Source organism: Anser cygnoides, chromosome 2 (genome assembly GCF_040182565.1).
Source record: "Anser cygnoides isolate HZ-2024a breed goose chromosome 2, Taihu_goose_T2T_genome, whole genome shotgun sequence".
NCBI classification, from domain to species: domain Eukaryota; kingdom Metazoa; phylum Chordata; class Aves; order Anseriformes; family Anatidae; genus Anser; species Anser cygnoides.
This window is the reverse complement of record NC_089874.1, coordinates 110,293,656-110,305,700: the sequence shown is the minus strand read 5'-3', so window position 1 is coordinate 110,305,700 and position 12,045 is coordinate 110,293,656. Positions and strand designations below refer to the sequence as shown.

Sequence of the window (12,045 nt, the reverse complement as noted above, 5' to 3'; positions counted from 1 at the left end):
ACAACACTATAAATCACAGAGATAAAAGGAGATGAACCCATTCCCCAGCCTGAGATCAGACAGCTCTGGACCACAGTTCTAGATCCATAGGCTAGGTTTCAAAACAACTGAGGCAAAATAAAGGAAACCTTTTTCCCTGGAGAAGAAAAAGTAAAAATAAATAAATAAATAAAAATAAACAATTCCACCTTAAAATCTGTATCAAAGATGAAATTGTTCAGGTCAGGGCCATCTTGAACTAGAACTACATGATTTGTTTTATTCTTTTGTTCATCATGAAAATGGGAACAAGAGGTCTCTGTCACAGTGTAGTGCAGAGGAAAATTGTGCAAGATGGCTTGATTGATAAATTTCATCTTTAAGTCTTTTACTCTTTTTCTGAAACTGGTACTTTTCCAGAGACTTAGAGAATTACGAAAGTATAGGATGGTTCCAAAATCATAGAGAAATATTTTCTTGTTGATTTCATGAGAACAGAAATGTGTCACTGGAAGGGAAAGCTCCATAGCAGAGTTGTGGAGGCTGGCACTGAAATTTTAAAACATTTCAGATGAGGGATATACCATTTTATCTTATTCAGGATATGATAGGCAAAAAAATCCAATCTCGTTTATTAATCTCACTAGTGAAATGTGACAACACACATCAGTGTAGCTGATCTCACAGGCCTATCCTTCTGGAGGACTGAATGGGAAAAATTGCATGTGAGATCTGTTTGGTGACTTACTGCTTTGCTGCTCTAGTCTGTTAAAATGCACAAAATTCTTTATATAGGTAGGAATTTATTTTTTTAACATCAGTCTTAGTGTTTTCTTTGAAGACCTGGTACTTCCTCAAGAGGGAAGCTCTCTAAGGCTTGACAACAAACAGCTATAATTCTGCTTGGTTTTGCTACAGTGTTTTTAAATGACTGTAACTCAGCTGACTGTGTTATTATCTCAATTATAATAATGCATCTGAGATCAAAATTTAGCCCAATTTATTTTTTCTGGTGTTTTATGTTAATAAAAGGAATGGATTTGGCTCCTCCAATTATGATTTCTGTTGTTTTATGTGTAACGTCAGCTGAAGACTGTCAGAGCTGTATCTGTGCATCTTCCTGCAGACTTTTGGCCCTAGGGTTTAGAGCTCCTAAAATTTACAAAACAGATTACGTACAATTTGCTGACACAAATATACAGCTTTAATACTACAAGGCTTAAAAATTTTATATTCATGCCTAGATACAGGATAACAGTGGAAGTGAAATGAGTAAAATTTTCCTTTCACACTGCCGGTTTTGTGGTAGGGTGATACAATTCAGCATACTTACTCTCATCTGGGTACCTCATTGCATTGAATTTCATCCAGAGTTATGAAGGTTTTCACCAGAGCATGCTCTTAATCCCCCTGCTTCTTGCTGGATTTTCTAATCTTGGACTATTATGTTCAATCATATGTGAACACATTTCTATGGCATTTGAGCTGCACAAAATCTTTTGTGTGTGGTTTCAAACAAGCTTTAATGTGCCGCCAAGTTTGTTCAGTTTATTCAGTATTTCCAAATGGGGAAAAATAAGTTCGCAAGGCAGAGAGGAATTGTTCCAAAGCCAGTGTTTATATAAAAGGAAGAGGTTTAAAACATCATCAACCTAGTTCTCCTCTCAGATATACCTGGGAAAACATTTGGATTTACCTCGCATAACCAAGAGAAGAATCTGGGCTAATGAATTCAACCACGATTAAGAAAGCTACCTAAGGATTAGATTTTACGCAGCACAGATGTGAAATGCTGCATAAAGGCAAGGTTAAAAGAGACGAGTAGGATGGGCAATGCATGAGGACGCTATCCAGCAGGCGGGGATGGCTGCTGGGTGGCTGCCAAGGCTCTCGTGCCTAGCAGGAAAACTCAAGGAAGATCAAATACCCTCACCAGTGGGCTGGGGCTCACGTGGCATTATAAATGCCCATTCCTTGCCCATTCATATGTTTTCAACCCTCAGTAGTTGTGAATAACAGCAAACATGGGCGGAAAGTTTTGAGTGCCCATGTGGGACTTTGCACACCAGCTCTCTCTGGTCCTGCACACCAGCTGCTTGCATGGGGACACGGTGGCTTGGTGCACAACAGGGCTCTGGGAGAAGAGGGCTGTTCTTGAGGTTCAGACATGCAGGTGGGGCTCGAGAGACTGGGAAAGTCTACTATGGACATGCTGGATGGCCTGGGAGAGGATGCTGAGGGCATTGGCTTCTGATGTTTTGCACAGGCACCTACTCCAGCACAAAGCAGGTGTTGCCTGCTGCTGAATCCCACAGGTAGTTTTTCACACTGATGCACATGATGAGCAAGATGCCATGCAAGACAGCAACAAGGGGAAACCCCAATTCCTTTGGGGCTTCAATACTTGCTCTAAAAAAAAGAATCATAAGCCACACAGACATAAGGGCGTAAGGAGGAAAAATCTCCTAACAACTGGATAATGTGAATTCCATGGATGTGAATGCCGTCCATGCAACATACTTACATTGTTTTTCTTCTGGGCTCATCCACAAAAAAAAAAAAAAAAAAAAAAAAAGAAAGAATAAAGACTGACCTTTTATTTCCTAAAACTCTGTGTGAGTTTTTTTTTTTTCAAGGTTCATTAGAGCTACTTTTCTCTCTCTCTCCCCTGCTATCCCTTTTATCACCCACTTTACCCATCTCTCTCTCGCTTTTCACATTGCTCTTCCATTTTCATGCTTCTCCTCTTCCCATGGCTTTGGCTATCACTTCTGAAGAGCCTGGAGTGAGTCCCTGGGGTCAGCTTCTGCAGAGTGAGTTCCAGTGCTTCAGGAAGGTGACCGATCAGTAGTTTTAGGCTTGACTGAAAAATCAGCAAATAACATAAACATAGTGAGATTTGTGCTTTGCACCCCTACACGCACAGCTTGGGACTCAAATCCTTAGTGGTAATGCAGCACAGAGGTCTGTGCTTGTGCAGGGGGAAAGAGAGAATTTATCTTCAGATGCATTGAACTACACTGCAGGAATAAACACAGCATTTTTGCAGTGTTTATTGGAAGAAAAAAAAAAACACAACAACAACAACAACAAACAAAGCAACCAAAAACAAAAGAGATGTGTTAGGTACAGAGAATAATCCATGGACAACAACCATGGAGCTGAGCTCTGTGGGCTTGTTGGAAAGAGAGGAGGAGGAAAAATAGGACTTGTTCTGATGTAGAAGAGTCTCTCATGCTGCTAATCAATTCTGTGGCCAAATTTGCTATTGTGATCTGATGGTTTAGCTCTGCCAACTCCTGTAATTATCTCTATTCCCATTCTCCATTAGTGGCCTTTTCAAAGGATATGAGTTTTCACGGTGTCAGATTATGCCATGCAGTGAATACCACACCATCAGTGTGTTACAAACATAATACAGCATAAATGCTTTACAAATATAGCCTCTTGTGGCAGTCGGAATAACACAACGCTTATGTGTTTCCAGGCCTCGGGGTTACGGCTTCCTAACGGGTGACCTTTCCTCCCCTCACATCCCTTTCTTCACAGATTATGGTATGGCAGTCCTATGCTAGCTCGTTAGCTAGGGGAAAATTAGAGCATATGAAACGATAAGAAGGCATTCAGATATCTGCAGCTGACAGGTAGCACAAAAGTGCTGGAATAGCCAGGGGACATTGGCCAGTCGTTCACTCTGCTTATCTTTCCCCCAGCCATCATTGCACAAGGCGCCGTTTCAAAGAATGGCGCAACACCAGCCCAGCCTTCAGTACCGGTCTTGGAAACACTGCCACGAAGGAGCAATATTTTGAGATGTAAACAAAACTCACAGAAGCTGCATGACACAGCTACTGAAAGACCTGCTGTAGCTGAGAGTGAGCAGGTGGTATTATGATTGAAAGCACAATGAAATATCTGCTTTAACCAAAGGGATATGTTCTTGTTTCCCAGGAACTAAAATATGCCTCAGGGACCTTTTAAGTGCATGCACACATGCCAAGCACTGTATTTAAGAAACACAACATCACAAACAATATTTAGGAAATGAAACATAACATTTCAGAAAATGAGAAACACCACACTAAAAATTCAAAGCAACTTTTTTTTTTAAAAAAAAATGAAAAAAAAAAAGGCAGCACTGAACAACCAGATGATTCCCAAGAGAATCTGATGATTAACTGGCTAAATCAGGACATCTGCAGGATGTAAGAATAATAGAAGGAAGCGGGAGTTTTGGCTACCACTTTTATAATTAGCAATTGTAATGATCTTAGCGGTGTCCTCCTGAAAGAACCTGAATATTCATGTTGAGGCACAGCATTATGTTTCAGCGCTTTTGGTAACTGTAGCCACTTGCGCAGAGTCAAGCACACACTCAAATCAGGAAGTCAAAATGAGTGTTCCAAATACTTTCTGCTGGAAATTGTAAGGAAAGCTGTTATTTGCATGCAGTAAGATGGGGAAGAGAAGCACAGTGTCCAAGAGTTCCCTTCGCATTTTCATTTTCCTAAATAATTGTCCTGCTTCCACATCTTTATTTGATTGCAGATGAAAATCAGACTTGACCCAAGCAAATGCAAAATACAACTAAATCTGTAAAGCTGGACTTCGTAATTTCAGCCTAGACTAAAGCCAAAGGCACCCAAAGTAGCAATTGATATCTATAAAAAGCCAAGCTTCCATCCTTTCTTCCCGACTGGATGCTAAGGTTTCATAACTCAACTCAGGCTGAGCCTTTAGGTTATACTGTGTAATTTGAAGTCATACTTAATTAGTAGTTTACTGGATAATCTGTCTGTTTCTCAATTTTACCACCTTTATGAATAAGTAGGATACATGTCTGGCCAATGTACTTTCTTTGTGTTTGAGCCAGAAAGGGACAAAAATGGACGAGATGCATTGCCTCTTCAGAGAAATGTTTAGACAACCATTCCTCTGAGAAGCAGCAGAAAGAGTGTCCCCTATCTGCCAACTGATAGATCTGGCACCCTCAGAAGCTTGCATATGGCCAGGCAAATAGAGGTGATGTGAGGAGAAATTATTTCCTTTGCTCTCTTCAGTTACTGGAAGAAGAGAGCTCAAATGGACCTCTGTCAACGTGAGGCTACATGACTGTGTTTCAACTGTGGACACTAGGCAAAATGTACAACAGCCAAGTTAACAGATGAAAAACATTAAAAAATATCAATACACCTGTGATTTGCTTTGGGGCAATTAAACTATTCAATTCTATTGAAGGAAAGATGTAAATCATCCGCTTAGCTGCAGTGTAGCACCCACAGCAGAACCAGCTTGGTAGGGTTATGCCTGGAGAGTGTTACAGGCATCCAACAGGCCAGCCAAGGTCAGATCCACACTTCTTATGGATCAGGGATTGGACTGATTTCCTTCTATTGCTCAAGCAATGAAGGGGCTACCCACAGAAGGACTGTTATTATAATCAAAATCCTACTCGGTCAATAAGAATTTGCTCTTATTACTGCCTTCTGTTCCCCTGCTTGATACAAAACTAAGTAGGCGTACAGCTTCTTCTGGGATTGCATTTAACAGCTTATCTCTGCAGTTCCTCACACACTAACTTCTGTGTGCTTCAGACAGCACCATGCCCTGTGAAGTGCATTTTGGGGAGAGAGGTCAGTTTTGAAACACAAAAGATATTTCCAGGGATGCATGTTTCTTCCCCAGGCACCTGTCTACAAGAGTGGAAGTGGCACTGATGGCGTTTTTCCCTCCAGAGGCTGGTGTTCCCTTCACTAGCAATCTGAGTAGTGATGCCAGTGACTCCAGCAATGCTCTGTTCTTTGGGTAGCTGTTGCATTAGCTCAACTGCTCCTCTCCACTTCAGTTTTTGTTCTAGGGTTCATTTCCATCACTGTCAATATGCAACTCAAGCTCCATCAATGTGAAGTTCAAGTGCCTAGAGGTCCCACTCTTACCCTGGGCTGACCTCCAAATCTGCCAGGTGGTGAGATATTTTTAATGCTAGTACGTAACATCTCTTTTCAAAATTTCTCTATCCAGCTCAAGGGAGTGCTTCAGTAACACAAACAAGTATCACTGACGGCCTTTCTCTGTCATTTGTGCACCAGTGTATTACACTGGTTTCACTCAGAAGAGCATTTAAAATCATCCTGAGATAAGCCAAATACACTAGAAGCAAGGAACGCTTACCATATGTAAAAAAGATAATATAAATCTGAGAGACTATATTACCCAACAAGTCCAAGAAAATAACGCTTCATTGAAGGACTTCACGTCACAAGCCGTTGGAGAGCATTCTGCATGTCAGGATCATAAGCATACTTTTGGGCTCTGATGTATATCCCCCCCATATGCACGAAGGCTGGCATGTAGTAAGGGCCCCTGCCAGTCGGGTGGAAGACTCTGAGCTTCAGCTGCATAATCTTCTGCATCAACTGTTGAATTTTGGTCACAACATTTACAGATGATGGCTTAAGTGAGGAACAGTTAATACTGCAACTTAAGAGACCTAGCTCCTAAAATCTACTTTTGTAAGTCCAGACACATCTGTGCAGAGGAATTATATGTCAAAGCAGGCCAATGTCAGAGATAGAAAGAGTAGGAAGATCATTTTTCCCAGCATATTTAAATCAGAAGTTTATATTTGCTCAAATTTGTAGACCCATATTTTTCACTCTTTGTTTGTTCAAGACTTACCTTTAATTCTACAGTAAACAGAGTTTAATGTTTAGGTCCAACTTGTACTTTTTGGACTGCATTCATGTACACAGATTTGCAAACAGCAGCAGTTGGACTCCTGAATACTGATGTGCTGATACTGGAAGAGCTAGCTCAGGGACTGCTTTGCCAGTTCCTGTATTAAATGAAAGTCAATGAGTAAACAAATTAGCAAAAAAGGGGTTTGTTTTTCTGGGTGTTTAAAAAAAAAAACTTTTTTTTTTTTTTTTTTTAGCTGTAATACAATTTGTATGGAGGAGGAAATAACCCAGTATTTGCATGGGTGACAAAAGCCTATGAAACATCCTACTTGCCCTTAGATGGACTAATCAGGGCCTATAAAGCCCAGCTGAGCTGCAATCACAATATTCAGGGAGGCCCCTCGTCCTCAGACAGCTGTTGGATTGGAGGTCACTGGGAAGGAAAAGGAGGAGCATCCTGTCTGCACATATTTCCCCAGAAGAAAAGCTTTGCTGGCAAAGCCAGGAAAGATGCTTTTCAGTGATAGCTCCAGTGTTTATTGTTTTGCACAATGTGGCCAGGGTTTGGGAAGGTGGTATCTGCGTAGAAAGATATTGTCTTATAGAAAAGGGTAATGAATGGATCTGAGCTGATAAATGGCTTTGCCATTGTGTAGGAAGATGAAATAATTCCCATAATACACTGCCCAATAACATTTTTCTGCATTGCATACTTGCAAGCGGATTGTGTTAAAAAGCCACAGTGAACTGCAACCAGTCTCTTGGATCACTTCGTTAGGGAATAACAGGGGTGTTCACAATTCTGCGCATGTAAAGGCACAGCAAGCAAAGACTGTTGTTTGAAAGGTCTCTCTCCAAATAATAGGGTACTACATGTTTTCAGTGTAGGATTTTGTCGCTGGTTTGGTTTGTATTGCAATTTTTCTGCTCTCCTCCTAGCTCAGATATTAGAAGACAGAAAAAGCAAGAGAAGTGACATAAAAGCAGGAGAAGTGACATCAAAGCCAGATTTTTGTAAGTATGCTGACACTGATCCATGACGGATTCTGGTATCATACAGCTCATGAGGAGACACAAAGGCAAGGGAGACAAGCACTGGATCTGAATTTAAATAGAAAGCTACTACTACATTTAATGTGTGGATAACATAACTAAAGCTAATGAAAATAGTGGAATTACTACACTTATGCACCACACATGGCTCTTGAAAGGACACAGGGTGAGCCAAAGGATACCAAAATTCCTTACTCCACTTAGGGCTCATGTTGAGAAAAAAAAAACAACATAGGAAAGCTGATCCAACAGACCCTCAGGTTTTACCTCCTTTTGAGGCTCAAGGCCTATCGGACCCTATCTCCTAGAGCAGGATGGATCCTCTCTTGTGCTTGTGCTGCATCCGGCCATGGCAGGTGATGGACTGCAATCCTCCAATTATTCCTGTCCTACAACATTCAGTTCTTTGTTGTTTAGCCTTTTTTTCCCTTTTTAAAATGTGACCCAAACAGATCTCTAAACCCCTTGCTGTCAGATGGATGTGTTTCCCCTTGCTCTGAACGGTTCCTTGCACACAAAGTATCTTTCACTGTGAGTCATCTTATCTCTTCCCATGCCTGCTGGCATTTTGACCTCCTTCAGCTTCAGCTTTCCTGCTGCCCTCACTATGCTTCCCGTCCTCTCCACCCGCTTTGGCAGCGCTGCTGTCCAGGTGAAGCACATGGCCTGCCAGATTGGTTGGAGCAGGCTGGCATCCTTTCCCTCATCTCGCTAACAGGATGCATCGCCGCCCCCATCGCCTCCTTTTCTCTGGGAGGACTTTTTGGCTTCTGCCTGCCCTGAGGTGACTGAGCACGAGCTTGTAATGCTTTGATAAAGGGTATCGTAGCCCTGGGAAGACTCATTTACTGTAGTGGAAATAGATTTAAAGCATCACCTTGGGTAACGGTCATGGTAATATAGGTCAGTGGGTGAGGCAAGAATACTCGTGGATAATTTAACTCCCTATATGGGCACACTTTGGCCAAGGAGTGAAAGAGTACGTTAAATAAGGAGAGCCCATTGACTCCGAGGTAGTCTTCTGCACGGATAAGCAGAAGATTGACATGCCAGGGTCAAAGCACAATCTTTTGCTCCTTGAATTGGCATGATTTAAGTGAGGGAGAATGCAAAGGGAGAGCACCGCTCTGGATTGCCTGACAGTAACTTATCTCACAGCTCAGCTCTGAGAGTATTTCAGGGTAAATGTTTTTTTAAAATGCATTTGCTTCATTTTCCATTTAAAAATTGTTTATAAACATGTTTTTTGCAAGTCTTTTTGTCATTCAGAATGAATTACAGTTAGTGAAACTCAAGTTTAGGCTCATTCACAGGCAGCTTATTGCAGGTTTTCAAAAAAGAAATTCAGTCTGATCCAATTTAACACAAAGATCACATGGCTTGCCTTCTTTCCTCAATTGGATAATTCTTTGATTCATTTTTTTTGATGTGAATATCAATTATTCACTTGAATTTTAACATTCTAGTACTACTTGATGCTATTATAGTAGTATATGCTGTTTTGGCAAATATTTCTGTACAGATATTACTTGTCAGAAAATTTATAGCGTGAAAATTAGAACCAAGGAAATGCAGAATTCCTTTCAAAACACAGATGAATATTCATGAAAGCATTACAGTGTTTGCCTCTCTCTGATGTTCAGTGTTGCTCATTCATCTACTGTGGAAAGGATATAAGCTGAGACATGATACTTCAAGAGACCGGTTAAATGAGAAACAGGGGAGATTAAGTTGTAAGTTATAAGATGACTGTAAAACTCCTGGGCATTTTGGGGCTGCAAAGCCTTTATCTAAAAGAAAAGAAAATTCTACTGGGTCGAATGTAGGCATTATGTAGACAAGTAGCTCAGAAAAACAAGCAAACAAAAACAAACAAACAAAACATGATATTGAAATCTAAATTACTGCGAGAGCACTGGTCCACCAGTACCTTGCAAATGGGATTATACGGAGAATGCAGAGATTTACCTGGGTCTCTGCAGGAACTGAAGCCATCATAGCCATGTCTCCCAACATAGTCAAAATTTACCCAACAGGTAAATAAACTTGTTGAGTAAATTTTGGGTAACATGTTGGGTTAAAAAGAGATTGCAACACTAAAACAAATTCAAGTGAGCTGAATTTTTCACCAGCTTTGAGGACCTTGTTCTGAGTTGATGACACGGAGAAGTCTACGTTAGAGTTTGATACAACAATAGTTAGGCCAAATGATTTATAGGAAAAAAATTAGGGAAGAAATGGTGTGTACAAATCTCTCAGTAGGTTGCTTTAATAAGAAGAGACCAAGTTGACCAACCAGGGGCACACTGCTAACAACAAAGCTGTTAAAGAATATATTGACTTTGTCTTTAATTATTTTTTTTGTTTTCTTTTCTTTTCTTTTTTGTTTTTTTCTTTTCTTTAGTTTTGCTTTGTTTTCTTCTAAGATAAGTTGCATGGGGCAGCCTCCTGAATACAATGGGGTCGAGTACATCCTGCAGAAAACTCACAGGTTTGTCAAGTCAAGGGCAAATAAGGCTTTACCAGTGGTTGCACTATGGGATTGTTGGCATTTGAGCCCCAAGTGGTAAAGGTGAAATAGCTGTGCAATTCTATACTTGGTTCAATCTCTTTGAAACCAATATCTGGAGGAATGTCTGATCACAGTTGCCCACTTCAATACAGTTGCAAAAAAAACCCACAAGTAATTAGCTGTGATTTCTTTCACATGTGGGGGAGCTGATATGAAAGCAACCTCACCTCCACACCCCAAAGAAGGAGCTCAGGCACCCAGGTGCAGAACTGTTTCTCCCCTTCTTGTTCTGCTGGACAGTTCCTGTATCTGCAGGAGAAACCACAGCAAGGACAGAGACACTGAAAAAAAAAAAAAAAGGAGGAAGTGAACAACAAACCTACAAAGAAAAAACCATCAGGTAGAGAAGGTCGGGTAGAACAGCTTCAGAGAAAAAGCCTGGAGAGCTTTTGGGCTGGCTGCTAGTTCAAAGAGATTTTTGCTCATGGCTCTGTTCAGTTTTTTTTTTTTTTTTTTTAGTTGCTGCTGTTTGATTCCTGATGTAATCAGTGAGAATAAATCAGAATGCATGATGGATACCTAGTTGCAGTATGAATTTCATTTCCTACTGGACAGGGCTTCAGCTAACTCTTCAGATCAGCATACGGGTTAACCTCTTTGGAAACTGAAGGAAATGCAACTACTGTCCTGTACAGAAGAGAGCAATAAGAAGCTATTAATCTCTCTCATGTAACCAGGCAGGTGATATGGAAATTTCCAGATGGTGTATTTGGAACTCATACTGCCCTAAATCTAGGATGTCATTTAGGAAAGTCCCCAGGCCTCTGCTTCACTCAGTGTTTCATCAGCTGACACTTTGAAAGCTGCTTTTTCACTACTCTGAGTTAAATTTGCAATACACCAGTTGTTCTTCAGGATATTGAACACTTTAAAAATAAAAATAAAGGTCTTCTGGGATCCAAAGATGTAATCATTAATCTGAGCCTATAGATTTGGACCTGTATCTCTTTTATATCCTTTTTCCAAAAGATTAAAGGATTTGAATCTTAGGTTCTAGCTTGGGCTCATCTCTATTTAAGACGGGTGCAGGGAAGGCTGCCCCTTCATCTTGTCTCTTTACACAATAAACACTGGATGAAGTTCATACTGCAAGCGCTGGCAGTAGAATCTCTCTCTCACCAGCAAAAAGAGATTAAAAGTGTCTCCTGGCACATCCCATCAGGGGACTTCTTTTATCCCTTGAATCAACAGAAGCTTTGGATCAACAAAAAGAACTGAAGCAGGTGTCTCTTTTACCTCATGCCAATCTATCCTTCTCTCCATCTTCAGAAAATTGTTCTTTAGCTCTCTCAAGGATACTCAGCACTTGGACAGCCATTTGTTTCTGCTTTATCTTGACAGTACAAACCAGAATAGCAATAGCCCCAGAATGCAAAAGGACTCAAAATCATCTACACTTTTATTATTATTATCATCATAGACGTGATATACTGTATTAAAAAATCCACATGCTGTGTCATGTTGTCAGATAGTAGTTGTACTCTTCAAGGTTATGTTTAGTGTCTCTTAAATGCAGCTTTTAATCAGAAACTTCTGGCTGTCCAGAAAGAAGTACCTGTTAGGCTGAGATTCTTTTCTCTTTACAAAAGACCTTTCTTGAATCATAGTTTCAGATGCACTTTAAGACTTTGAAAGACTTCTTTAACCTTCTGTTCCTTCCTCATTTACACTTGTTACACTTTCAAGCCTATGTTGGCTCGGCTATTTAGGGGTTTTGCATTGGACTAGATAGGAGAACTAGGGAGCACAAGACAAGGAACT

General features: G+C 40.6%; 1 long non-coding RNA gene across 3 annotated transcripts in view; it reads right to left on the bottom strand.

The window, feature by feature from the left end:
• Positions 1-2,294: 2,294 nt before the first annotated feature.
• The window catches only part of LOC106034921 (uncharacterized), a 31,563-nt gene continuing 21,812 nt past the window's right edge, over positions 2,295-12,045 (bottom strand). For all 3 annotated transcript variants that reach the window (XR_010829613.1, XR_001206422.3, XR_010829614.1), the window contains 3 exons: positions 10,452-10,565; positions 6,658-6,814; positions 2,295-2,842 (listed from right to left, as the gene is read on the bottom strand). This is a non-coding gene — a long non-coding RNA (uncharacterized lncRNA). The remainder of the gene's footprint in view (positions 2,843-6,657; positions 6,815-10,451; positions 10,566-12,045) is intronic.